This window comes from Elaeis guineensis, chromosome 15 (genome assembly GCF_000442705.2).
Source record: "Elaeis guineensis isolate ETL-2024a chromosome 15, EG11, whole genome shotgun sequence".
Classification (NCBI taxonomy): Eukaryota; Viridiplantae; Streptophyta; class Magnoliopsida; order Arecales; family Arecaceae; genus Elaeis; species Elaeis guineensis.
This window is the reverse complement of record NC_026007.2, coordinates 72,565,651-72,580,499: the sequence shown is the minus strand read 5'-3', so window position 1 is coordinate 72,580,499 and position 14,849 is coordinate 72,565,651. Positions and strand designations below refer to the sequence as shown.

At 35.9% G+C, this 14,849-nt stretch overlaps 1 pseudogene; it reads left to right on the top strand.

Moving 5' to 3' along the window:
- The first annotated feature begins 4,256 nt into the window (after positions 1–4,256).
- Positions 4,257–9,802, top strand: LOC105058677 (actin-like; annotated as a pseudogene).
- Positions 9,803–14,849: the final 5,047 nt, after the last annotated feature.

The following is a 14,849-nucleotide window of genomic DNA, read 5'->3' as shown; positions in this document are numbered from 1 at the left end:
TTTCTGAGAGTTTCTCCTACTAAAGGTTATGAGATTTGGAGTTCGTGGTAAGTTGAGTCCAAAGTATATTGATCCTTTTGAAATTTTAGACAGGATTGGAGGGGTTGCATATCGGTTAGCATTACTGTCGGCTTTATCTGGTGTACATAATGTGTTTCATGTATCAATATTGAGAAAGTATATTCCAGATCTAAATCATGTGGTGAGTTATGAACCTTTGCATCTTCAGAAGGATCTGACTTATGAAGAATATCCAGTACGGATTGTGGACAAGAAGGATCAGGTGTTACGGCATCGAAGTGTTCCTTATGTGAAGATCCAATGGAGCAATTATAGTGAGAGAGAGGCTACATGGGAACTCGAGACAAGAAATGAAGATCAAGTATCCACAACTCTTCGAAAACTCGGGTATGTAAATTTTGAGGACGAAATTATTTAAGGAGGGGAGATTGTAACGGCCCAGGTTTTGGGCCTGTAAACTTTTGACGGCCCAACAAAAAAAAAATTTACAGAAGGAGGAAGACTCCTAATCGGAGTCTTCTTCCTTCCCGTTTCCGACGAAATCGAACTCGAAGAGTCCAGCTAGGGTAGAAAACCTTCACTATAAAGACCTCCCTTCCTTCCTTAGGATCTTTCAACAAAAATTTCGAAGAAATTTGAGAGATTTGTGGGATTTTCTCAAAGGAAGCACCGTGAGCGGTTGATCGGAAGAGAAGGACCGTCGGAGCTGTTTTTGGCCGTCGGAACAAGGTACGTTCTTTCTCCCTTCTTTTCGAATTGATCCTCCGGCCATCGGTGTGCTTAGAAGCCGGCGAGATGCCGGTTCGGGCTCAAACAAGGACACCCCTGTTTGCATTGTTCTCTCCTTCCGTCGTCGGCAGCAAAGAGGGGTGGGCTGCCATCGGGACGGTAGCCTCACCGTCGTTGGAGTTGTCGGGGAGGGTGGCTGGAGATGGCCCTCCTGGCCGGATGAGGGGAGGCACTCGGAAAGGGGCTTGGGTCCCCTGTTTTTGATCGTGGAGAAGAGGAGAAGAAATCTCTTCTCTCTTCTCTAAATAAAAAAATTAATTATATATATATAATAAATAAATAAAAATAAATAAAAAAAAGGAGGGACATAGGTAAGAGTTTCGATAAACCTCAATATACAATTTTTTTAGAAAATTAATTTGGTTAAATTGATTTGTTTGATAGGAGAACAGTCCACTGACCAGGGGGACAACGAGTAGGGTTTTGATTTTCAGACTATAAGACTGTGAATTTGATTTATCATTGATCGAGGTAAGAATCATTATACATGATCATCATCACATGTATATACTATTTTACTATTAGTTTTGCATCGTTGGATTTGAGATCAATGAATTTATCATATGTGAAACACTGTTATTTAATTATGTGATTGCGAACATGAATATGTTTTTATCAATACATATGATGGCATGATTATATAGTTATGACATGTTTGTTCTTGAGTACACTGCAAAATTTGAATTGATTAATATTATACGTCCATGAATAAAATAAAAAGAAAAGAAAATATGGTTTGGATTGACCTTGTCATGTAGAATAGCCAGCCAAAAGCTTATGCCTGGGACAGCCCCCACAGGCTATGTGTGGAAGAATTTGATCCGAAAAAGATCATGAATGATTTGATCCGAGAAAGATCATGGCCACTTTGATCCGAGAAAGATCATAAATAGTTCGATCCGAGGAAGATCACAGAAATCGATCCGAATAAAAGATCGTCGCATGATCCTGATTAGTCCAAAGTCAAAAAAAATAAAAGATTGTCAATTGAAGATGTGAAAAGATGAAACATATAACATGTAATTCAATAATGAGTGAAGATTTTACTTGATCATATGTGATGATCCATATTATTAAATGCATATTTATGATAATATTTCAGTTATTATATACATATGAGTCTTCACAAATTATATTGGTTTTAGAAAAATAAATTTTGTTTACTAGCTTGATGTACATGTGCAGTGATTCTTACTGAGCTAGAGAAGCTCATATTTCTTTCTTATTTTTTTTTCAGACTCACAGGATGCTTAGTTTGATGGTTTGGGCGAGAGCAAATAAGAACTGAAGCCTTTAGTAGTTCAATTAGTTTAAATTCTCTGTTACCAATGAACATTTGAATAATTGTATTGAACAAGTTTATATTGATTTGAAATTGTGACTCGGTTAATTGATTTGGTATTTACTTGATTATTAAAATTAGAAGTGTTAAATTATTTAGGCCTTACCTGATCCTCAGGACGCTGCTCTATGGTTTGTGTGGCCGTGTCACGTACCCAATTCAGGTGCTGGATTTGGGACGTGACAGTATTGATATCCATTATTGTACTGAATTTTTTTTTAAAATTAGTATATGTCCTACTGGATAAATTTTTTTTTTTTGGTACATACAGACAAACACATCATTTTAATATGAGTATAATCTAAAAAATTAAAAAAATAAAAAATCCCCTAAGATTCATGGATAAGTCTCATTCGGTCGCCAATGCAGGATGCCATAGGAGGTGGCACATTACGAGGCAAAGTAAATCTTAAAGTGATGCTTATCACCAGGGACAGTCAATGAAGTCTTAGTTGCACGGAGAAAGTACCAAATTACAAGAATAACTTGCAGAATGTATATCAACCGATTATCTTATCAGAGAAACAATTGCCGATCTCATCTTCTTTGCAAGAAAGATCCTAATGAGAGGCGGTGACGATGGTCCACAAAACCCACAAAACAAAAATTCAGCTCAAAAGAATCCTAGTGAAATGAATGCCAGTGATGAACAAAGAGAATGAAGAGTAACATTGAAGAGTCCGTCTAGAAGCTTAGGTTGGCATCCAGGTGTGAGCCCAATCAAGGCTTGCACTCAGGTTTGTAACCTGTCTGACTTGGAATACCTCAATGAGGAGAAAATATTCGCTGCAACGGTGATACCACCGTTGTAACAAATCAATCATCAGTCGAAAATGAGTGAAATACATGGGCATAATATGGGGTATAATTCACAAAAATTGATAAAATATATGATAATCGATAAAATATAAAGGCTGCTATTGGTTTGTTATAAATTTAACATGGTATCACCATTGCAACGAATATTTTTTTCTCAATGAGAAAGTAGATATTCTTTACCAGAGACTCGTTTTCGTTGTTTATTGTATGGATGATCCCTGACTAACTATGGTCACTGGGACACAAAAGGGCATATATCACTATAGTGATTATCAGGACTAAACATGAAATATTATGTATGGCCAGTATCACAAATTTAATATTTTAGACAACAAACAACTTGAGGTCCGCTAACTTATTATAGATTTCTATGATGGAGATAGAAAAATCACATCTTGGACCAATGGCAGCAACTTTGGATGGACCGATCCCTGAATTCAATTGATCGGATGTATCATCGGAGGCCAACCTTAGCCGATATAACGGACAAGATTGACCCTCGGTCTCACATGAATTTTCGAATCTTGTGATTATCGGTAACAGCTAATGATGATCAAATAAGACAACAGACAACTCTCGAATCCCACCAAATCAGATCGGTGATATTGAAAATATTGCACTTGATATGGCAGGAGTAATGCCCTGCACTTCTGCCTTTTTATGGTATATCGACCTTTATTCATAAATATGAGCTCATGATGGATCTCAAGATGAAGATAATTTCTCTCACGCTCATTCTTTCTCATCTATTCTAAATTTCTAACTTGAACGTTGAAAGATCCCTGCTAGAATCAACCAATGACTTATTTTGCAGATACCGTTATCATTAACCTGCAATTACCATCCACCTCTAGCCAAACCGACCCGAGCAATAGTTTCCATGTCATTAAAAACTTTCCAAATTCATATGGTTATCGATCCTCCAAGCTATGAACATATTCTTCTATGGCTCCACGGACTTGACTAAATGAGCTATATCACCAAAATCACATTTTCAGGCAACCAAGACCATCTGTTTCAATCATCAGTAGTCAAGCTGATTTGCTCGTGCCCATAGTGAACTGTAGCATTTTTTTTATTTTCCCGAGAGAAGACGATACCAAATGATCTTTCCATTTTGGTCCTGACCCAAACCCAAATCCAAAACGAACCCAAATGTTCCACCAAACCCGGACGTCGGGCGAGGCGAACGGGACCAGACGTCCGTTGCCCAGCAACTGGCGGCGAGTGAAATGGGCCACGGCGCGCTCTCGTCCATCAGACCTTTTCCCCCTCATGTATTAGCTTCGAGGGATCGAGAGAGAGTCGAAGTTGCTGGGCTCCCCAAAGCACGGTCGAAAGCCAAGGTTTCGAACCTTCTCCCGGATCCACTGCCCCACTTGTTCCTCTTCTCGGAACCCTCTTTCTAAGAATCGCCGGCTCGATTTGGTAAATTTTCTCATTCTCATCTCATCTCATCTCATCGCGTTGTGTTTGATCCGCATTTCGGGACTTCTCTTTGGAAAATTTTGTTAGCAAAAACTTTTTGTTCTTTTATCGTAGTTTTCTTGATCTGTCGATGATTCGATGTGCATTGTGGATTTGATCAATAAGCGAGACATGTTTTGCTTTCTTTTTTTCTTTTTTTTTTTTGTGTTGTAATCGATATGCAATTTTTGGTTTAGTGACATTGATTTGATTGGATGGATAGTCTATTTATCTCGAAACCTTTGCTTGATAGCTTTCGAGCAAAGAGTAAGAGATTTTGGTTTCTGATCTTGAATGGATTCTAAAGGCTCGTTTGTTGGTAGCTAGGTCCTTTGTTCATTCTATATTAGGGAGTTAGTTTCTGTTAATCGGTATATGGTATTTGGATGGTCCTGTTATTGTATACAGTTTCCTGACTGTAATCTAAATTTATGTTTGATATCAGATTTTTGCTCGTAATTCCTGGTTTTTCTTTTTCCTGTTTGCAATATGTGTTACTACCTAAAGAAAGGTTTATCAATGATGAGATGTAAAATGGAGAGACGTTACATATAATTTTGAATGATTATTATGCTACAAGTCTTGAAAATCCAGGGAATATTCTGATAAATGATGATGCAAGTAGTCAAGCATTTAGCATCAGGGCACTCAAAAGATTTAGGTGTCTTTAATCAGACTGAATAGCAGTATGATTTTTGAATCCGAATGGATATCTAAGTGTCAAAAATATATTATTGGTCAAAGTGGATTTTTTTGGACATTAATAAAATGCATTACGGAAAAGCACAGTGATAATGCTGGTGATGTATAGAACTGCACTTCTTATTGCAGATCAAGCTTGATATGCAGCTTGGGGTTTTAGGAGCATTTAAATATGACAAATAACAACAAAATTAGGAATTCAATGTGATATTGTATGAGGATAGATGCTATAACAATACAAAGTCATTGAATATTGGTGAAAAACATACATGATTTATAGTGGAAATGAAAATAAATATGATCCAATAGTAAGGCTGTAGGAGATATACTAGGTGGAGAGGAGGAAGAAACATTTATTTTTTTATTTCATTAATTTGATGTACAAGGAAGCAATGCATGTTGTTTTTAGCCTTTCATCCTTATTTTTCTATCTAGTGACTCGTATTTAAAGGGGACTTCTTATTCCATGTTGTTTGCACATCTGCAGTATTTGTTTTGGGTGCTGGAATAGTAAAATGTTAAATGGAAGTCGTAGCAATAATTTGAGAGCATGATGGTTGGACCTATCTTGACCAAAGAGAAGTTTATAATTTGTGATTTGTATGAATTCATGTAGTGCCGAAGATGTGGCAAGATCTAATAACAGCATGTTTTCCAAGTGATCAGGAGAGTGAAGGCTTTGAAAGAAGTAACTGGAAGGTAGTTGAAGATGCTACCTATTTTGGAGGACATGGCCTTGTGTAGGAATCAATGGGAAATAATGAATCATGAAGATCATTTTAATAGGCAAAATTTGCTGTTGTGCTTTCTTCTTGTTGCATTTATATTGTTAAATGTGTCTGATACTAATAAATGGAAGTACGAAACATTATGTAATCATATATTCAAAATACATTTAATATATTTGTCATTAGCTCAATCTGTTTAGACAAAAATTGGAACTGTTCAATTTTTCTAATTTCAAAACTGTATGATTAATAGTTTCATTCTTGAATCTAATGGTTAATTGCACACTTCTTTTTTTACAACGTTTTATCTTTGTTGTTGGAAATCAGATGTTCTGAGAAATACATTGATTACTCATGGTATATCTTCTTCTTCTTCTTCTTTTTTAAAGTTCTTTTTGGAACAAACTAGCTTTGTGTTCTCGACTAGAACTTAGGTGGTCAGAATGGATCAATGTCTGATTGCATTCTAGCTATAGAATGTACAGAGATTCAATATGGAACTGCAATAGATATTCTTGGACAAGATTGGTTTCCATCTTGCTTTTACAAGTTATTAAGTAATTCCTTCTTAGAATGATGATGGCAATAAAATTTGGTTTAGTACTCAGTGTGAATTTTTTATTTGTCCTAGAACTTGGATGGATAACTGACAAAATTTTAGGAAATAATCCTTTATGTGCTAAAATTCGTGGCAGTCATATTTGGTAGTCGTTATATGCTTTTCTATAATATTTGGAATATTGACCAGACATCTGTTTAATTGTTGTATCTGCGCAGATTCTTGAGGATGCAAATTCTTGTATATCTAAGTCTTCCGCAAGAAAGCAACTGAAACTAGAAAGAATTTATTATTTGTTAGATATTGGTATCAAAAGTAGCTAGTATTATATTTATATTCTATCTTTGAAAAGAAAAACCACTAAAAACTTGGAAGGGACTTCTTCAGATATTTTTAATTTGCGATAGGGTAGCATGGTCTAGAATTTATTTTGTGACAGCCATGTTCAGATATGTCTGCTTATACTGGTGTTACAAGCGGTTTATCTTTTGTCTGTGTTTGGTAATTGCTCTGGAACTGAACTAGCTTCTTCCTCTGGCAGATATAGAAGATGGCAGATGCTGAGGATATTCAACCTCTTGTGTGTGACAATGGAACCGGGATGGTTAAGGTACAAATGAATGATACTTCATCCTATCTAATTGTTTCTAGGAAAATACCTATACTCCTTAAACTTATGCTACTTCTCCACTACGACAGTGCCTTTGTTGATAATGACACTAAGGGCTCAATTTTATGCATCTTATTTAACCAGCACTCCCCCACCCTCCCCACCCTGCACCAAAAAATAACACATGTACATGCAGGAGGAAAAAAAAGAAAAAGAAAAACGGGAAGTCACACCAAAATTTTCTTCTACATTCATGTGCTAGTTTTATGTGTGCAACAAAATGCTTAAACCGGTAGTACTGTACATACTTAACCTTCTGTTTTAATCTCCAGGCTGGATTTGCTGGAGATGATGCTCCCAGGGCTGTTTTCCCTAGCATTGTTGGCCGCCCACGTCACACTGGTGTGATGGTTGGCATGGGGATGAAGCTCAATCCAAGCGTGGTATTTTAACTTTGAAATACCCTATTGAGCATGGTATTGTGAGCAACTGGGATGACATGGAGAAGATCTGGCACCATACATTTTACAACGAACTTCGTGTTGCCCCTGAAGAACATCCAGTTCTCCTTACCGAGGCACCTCTCAACCCTAAGGCTAATCGTGAGAAGATGACTCAAATCATGTTTGAGACCTTCAATGCTCCTGCTATGTATGTTGCAATCCAGGCTGTTCTATCTCTGTATGCTAGTGGTCGCACAACAGGTAAACAGATTACACACACACACACACACACATATATATGTATTATTGGTTCAGTTCCCTTCTTTTGAATAAAAGAAATTGGTTAAAAGTCGTTTGGTAGTTCTCTGCAAGATGTATTTTGTTTACTTTTGAACGTAAATTTGCAAAGATGTTTAGCTAAAGGACGGAAATATCTGGGCATGGGAAGACAAGGCTTTGGTCACCTGTACTGTCAAAATAAGTGTAGACACCGGTGTTTCATGTAGCGTGCATAACCTTGTGATGAACTATGCATCTTTCCTCAGTTGGTAAACTGCCTTTTGCTTAGTTGGGTTTTTAAATTTCTTACATTTTGTATTCTGCAAATCTAAATTTACCAGAATTTTGGACCTCACCCTTTTACTGGTCTATTGTATTTGACTATTGTAAACCCCCATTTCATTCTCTCGTGAAATGAACTAATGGGTAACACCAATCAGTCCCATCCTTTTCATAAAAGAAAAAAGAGAGGCTTAAATTATGACTGCCGTTTCATTACCCTAGTTCAGGGATGAAAGAGTTCATCTCATTTCTACCATTTCCCAAATTTGTGCACTGACCAGTTTCCTCGTCTAGTTAACATGTTGGGTGAGGTCACTTGTGGTTTTTGAGCCGTGAGATTTCTTAATATTACAATTTCTGTTCACTTTAAATTCTTAAAGGCTGAGTTGGAAGATATTTTGAGTCCAGATTCATAAATTCCCTGCTAACTTCACCAAAAATGTCTTATCAGAATCTGGATTTACTGCATATTTTGGAAGAGCTGGACACTCTTATCATAGTAAATGACTTGATTGCGCTGATTTAATAAAAGAATTTTGGATACTGCTATATTGTATTTCATGCTGCTGTTCCTTTCTTGGTGAATCATAACGATGATGGCTTTATGGATCATTTTCTCACTTTGGGTGTTTGCTTGTACAGGCATTGTACTGGACTCTGGGGATGGTGTCAGCCACACTGTTCCTATCTATGAAGGATATGCACTCCCACAAGCAATCCTCCGTCTGGACTTGGCGGGGCGTGATCTTACTGATGCTCTCATGAAGATTCTGACAGAGCGAGGCTACTCTTTCACTACGACAGCAGAGCGTGAAATTGTGAGAGACGTGAAGGAGAAGCTGGCATACATCGCTCTAGACTATGAGCAGGAGCTGGAGGTGGCCAAGAACGGCTCATCTGTAGAGAAGAGCTATGAGTTACCTGATGGTCAGGTGATCACTATTGGTGCTGAACGGTTCCGGTGCCCAGAGGTTCTTTTCCAGCCATCCATGATTGGGATGGAAGCTGCAGGCATTCATGAGACCACCTATAACTCCATCATGAAGTGCGATGTAGATATTAGGAAAGCTCTGTATGGCAACATTGTTTTGAGTGGTGGGACCACAATGTTCCCAGGTATTGCTGACAGGATGAGCAAGGAGATCACAGCCCTGGCGCCAAGCAGCATGAAGATAAAGGTGGTTGCTCCCCCTGAGAGAAAGTACAGTGTTTGGATTGGAGGCTCCATCTTGGCATCCCTTAGCACTTTCCAGCAGGTGAGTGTAATTACCCCAATTTTATTGATCATGTTATAGCAAACACTTATGAGGACACACATGCATGCTATGACAATATTGGCAATCATGTCAATGTCTGTATGACACAAATGATGCTATGAGCTATTCTGGAATAATCAAGTGATTCAGAAATTTGAACACCACTTTGGATAATTTCATTTAATGTAGAATTGTGTATTTACTTCTGTTATCCTTTTTGATGACAAACACTCATGAGAGGTTGTCCATGATGGCAGATGTGGATTGCAAAGGCTGAGTATGATGAGTCCGGCCCATCGATTGTGCACAGGAAATGCTTCTAATTCTGTGGGACTGTGAAGCAATTTGAAGGCAGCTATGTTACATCTTGAAGATGAAGCTTTCTTTCTTTTTTGTGGACAAAATATTCGGCCAACATTTATTATTATTTTCTTCTTTGCAAAGACTTGGACTTGTACTTCAAGGGTAGCCGATAAATTTCACTTAAATTTGGGATTCAGTTAAAGTTTTTTTTTTTTTTTTTAACCTTATATTTTTATTTCCGATACTCTTATTTCTATCAGAAAATGCATTTTAGTTTGTGGATGCATCTAGTGAGGTATGATGGGTACTGGTAATATTAGTGTTGCGGAAACTTAACAGGAATCATCTTTTTCAAGCTCATTTTTAATCTCCTTTTTTGGGTATAGTCGGATTTGTCCTCCTATACTGATGATACTTTTTATACATCTTTTTTCTCTAAATCGTAAGCACAAGTGAGTCAATAGATTTGCTTAGATAATCCACAACAGGGACCAGACAGATGACCAGTTCAGTGGTTTTCCAGTTTGACTGACCGGTCGTGTCTGCATTTAGAAAGTATTGAAATGAGATAACTGTAACACCCCGGCCCAAAATCAGTCACAGCCCAAATCAAAAAAAAAAAAAAAAAAAGGAAAGAAACAGGGGAGAAGACTCCCGAAGACTCCCGAAGGAAGTCTTCTTCCTCCGTTCAACGGCTCCCAATCGGAGTCGGAGACAAGCTCCCTCCGGTCCTATTTAAGGAGCAGATCCCTCCTCTCTCCTTTCCATCGAAAATCCGGGGCAAAACGGCGGCAATCGCTGGAAATTTCTCATGGAGACCCATCACTGTGACGTCCAATTTCTCGCCGGAAAAGCTTCGCCGGCGACGGAGGTAAGCCTCCTCCCCTTCCTCTCTTCCTCCCCTTTCTTCCGTGCCGATGTGCATGCTCGCCGGCGACCGGAGTCGCCGATTTTGTTACGGAAGAAATCCTTCTTTTTGCCATTTTCCATCGCCGGTGGTCACCGCCGACCACCGGTTTGGCCGCCTCTTATCGTCGGATCACCTCTCCTTCGATCGCCGACCATCCCCACGTCGGTTGCATCGTCGGCTGGCCAACCAGGGAGGGGATCAAAGATCCCCTGTTTCGGTCAAAAATAAGCCACGGGAAGAAAAGAGAAGAAGAAGGAAGAAGAAGAAGAAGAAAAGAAAAGAAAAGAAAAAGGAAAAAGAAAAAAAAAAGAAAAAAGAAAAAAAGAAAAAAAAAAAAAAAGAGAAAGAGAAAAATAAAAATAAAATAAAATAAAAGAAGAAGAAGAGAGAAAAATTTTTCTCTCCTCTCTCTATCTTCTCTCTATATTTTCTCTCTCTAGATACTCTTTCTATTTTCTCTCTCTAGATCTTTCTCTCTTTTTGTGGATTTTATCTCTCTAGAATCTTTCTACTCTCTCTCTGATTACATCACAGACCCTAGGATAAATTTGAAATAAAAATATGATGATTTGAGATTGCTCCAAAATTCGTGCAGTAGATCTGATCCCAGTCCGATCCTATTCAAAATTTGTAACACTTGATTCATATTGAGTCACCCTGATAGGACCTCTGATGATCTCGATCATGACTGCCTCATCGGAAGGATACGAAAGTTTCTCTCTCCACTTTATCTCTCTACTTTCTCTCTCTAGAATTTTCTCTCTCTTCATGGATTTTCTCTCTCTAAAAGTCTTATGGATCAGTGGAGGATCTAGATACTTAGATAAATCCTAATTTTGATTAATCCTAAGAGAGGTCCTCAATCTGTGTTATTAGGATCGATTATCGGTAATTTTCTCCATATATGATCTTTATATTTGATCAGGGTTATGAAGAGATGATTGTTTGCAAATGATATCGAGTGGAATATTTTGTTAAAGAATTCATAAATCAAAGAAGAACATTAATTTTTGTGTTTGGATCAGTCACCGGTAAAGGTAAGAATCTCTGTACATGATCATCATTATATATGTTATTTTACCGTTAGTTTTATCTCTTTGATTTTGAATCGTTGGATTTGAGATCGATGAATTTGTTATTTCTGAGACATTGTTATTTATTTATGTGATTTTGAGCATGAGTATGCTATATCAATACATATGTATCAGTGATTGATGGCATGATTATGTGTATGACATATTTATTTCACTGCAAAAGATGAATTGACTAATGAAGTTAAATATTTTAATTTCATAAAAAATGAAAGAAAGAGAAATATGGTTTGGACTGGTCTTGTCATGTGGAATAGCTTGCCAGGAGCTTATGCCTGGGACAGCCCCCACAGGCTTATGTGTGGAAGAATATGATCCGAGAAAGATCATGAAGAATCTGATCCGAGAAAGATCATGAAGAATCTGATCCGAGAAAGATCATGGCCACTTTGATCCGAGAAAGATCATGAATATTTCAATCCGAGGAAGATCACAGAAATCGATCCGAATAAAAGATCGTCGCATGATCCTGATAGTCCAAAGCCAAAGCCAAAGCCAAAGCCAAAGCTAAAGCGAAAAAGAAAAGGATTAAAGATGATGTGATAATAGAAGAAAATAGAAAGATAAGACATGAAACAATCGTTGAATAAAATTGTTTCACTTATTTAACATATGATGATGCATCTCTTTTGATAAAACAGATAATCTATAAATGTTTGCAGTATTCTGGACAGTGAACATCGACTTTTATGTGATATTGCCTATCATTATTTTTAGATTATATTATTATATTGGTGTGATATGAAAATTCTTACCGGGCTGTAAAGCTCACACCTCTTCATTTTTTTTTCTTCTCAGAGTTACAAGATGTCCATGGTTGGCTGTGGTATGGATTTGTGAGTGAGCGGATGCATAGATAGAGTACCATTGATACCTGATCAGAGGATTAAAGAAATATTAATTGTAATTATGTAAGTTTTATGAATTATTATTGAAATTAAATATTATGGTTGATAAGGTTGTAATGATTTAATTTGGCCTTGCATATTCTTTAGGGCTTGCTCTAAGGAGTGTGCGGCCATCACGTATCCGACCCGGGTGTTGGGTTCGGGGCGTGACAGAATGGTATCAGAGCTTAGGTTATGATCATTGGAGATTACGATATAAATGATTAGGATGTGATAGAATAATATCAAAGCTTAGGTTTAAGATCACCAGAGATTATGAAGTGATATTAAAACTTTATGTAAGATCAATAGGATGTGACAAAATGGTATCAGGGCTCAGGTTATGATCATTAAGGATTATAATATAAGTGATTTAAATATTATAGAGTAATAATACAGCTTAGGTTATGATCATTAAGGATTATAATATAAGTGATTTAAATATTACAGAGTAATAACAGAGCTTAGGTTATGATCATTAGAGAATATGATTTAAGTGGTATTTGAGTTTAAGGTTATAATGATTCAGAATTATAATTTTAGTGATATCTGAACTTAGGTTATGATCATGAGGAACATGATAGATATAAAAGAGAAGATTCAATATTTAGATTGCGAATCAATAGATATTAAGATGAAATTACGCATAAGTAGCATATGATATCTATAATAAAATTGACGAGTTATATCTTGGATTTTAATTAGTAGGATGGCCTGAATATAAGAAGAATTGACTCTGGAAGGAAGCGGGAGGTATTGATATGTTATATTGAGTATACTCGATAATTTTGGAATGCTAAACTTATATGGAAGGAAATCATGAAAATTTTTCTGACTTTGATGTTAATTATTTGAGCATTACAAATTTTTGGACTTACCAAAAGAAAAATTAATTAGGGTATGGTCTAAGAAGAAATTTCATCATATGAGAGAGAAATATTTTTGAGTATTGAACCTATAAGAGGATCATATATGAAACTCAATCTTAGATAAAAAATATATTTAAATTTTTATTATGAGAATATGAGATACACATCTTGGTGAAATCTTTGGTTACTCAAAATATCATATTCTGAATATGATTCCTTGATCTTTCAAGTTGCATTGAATTTCAAGTCAAAAGTTTATTTTTTAAGTGGATCAAAAGTATTTTGATATTGTTGCTAAATTAAAAGAAGAAAATTGATTTTGTCAGAGTATGATATATAGGTTATGATGAAATCTTTAATAATTCGTATTACTATCTTTGGATTACATTTTAATTTTTCTTGTGATTGTTGAAGATGGTGAAATGTATTAATTATTCAAGTCAAAGTTTGGATTGAACCAAGACATCTTGCTAGTGTTAAATTTTGAATGACTTATACAAAAAACAAGATTTTGTATAGATTTATTGATTAATATTAAGGGTTGTGATGAAGGGAGTTCTATAAGAAATAATCAAGTTGATTCTACTTAAGGATGTTGGCTTGAGTTCTTTTAGTTGTCAAGTTAGAATTAATTCTTTTAAAAAGGAAGATTGATTTAGAAATTATCTAAATGATTGTAAGATAAATCTAAGGTTAACTCCAATTGATTCTAGATATGTTGGATTCTTGAAGAGTGATGAAACTTATGCAATGATTTCAAACATAGAAAGTGGATCAAGATTTAATTTTTATATGCTATACCCAAAGGTAGTAAAGATAAAGAAACTTAAAATTTTGTCCTAAGTCTTATATAAAATTTGAAGGTTACATCTATCCTGGATTGATCTAACATATGAGGATATTTTTATCTTTGATAGACTTATATAATTTGATAAATTAAGATCAGAGTGTGCAGCAAAAGCGTGATGGATTAAATTGATTAGAAATATTAATCTTTAAAATCAAAAGATATTATGATGAAATATATTAGTTGCAAATAAGGAAGGATTTTATTGATAATGAAAGGATACTATAAATTTTGATCTAATCTGATCATAGCCGGATAATCTTGTCAGTAGGTTGCTTCATTGTAGATAATGCCAAGAAATTTTAAATATCTCAAGTTTATTAACAGCTTGATAGTTCTGATATTAATTCAAACTTAGAATGTCTTGACATAGATCTCATATTTTTTAAAATTTAATATTGTTACTTGAACTGATATAGAAGATTGAGATTTTTCTTAAGATGAGAGTCTATATATAAAATTTGTTGGAAGATCAAGTGAAGAAAGAAATCGATGATTGTGAAGAGTGCCCGATGTTTGATCTTTATTTATTTTTCTATCAAGGGTAGCCTGAGTAATTATGAATTTGAGTGGAATGTATTAAACAAATAATGGTGGTATATTAATACAAGTCCAAAATATTATAGTTCTTCAAAAAGTTGAGAA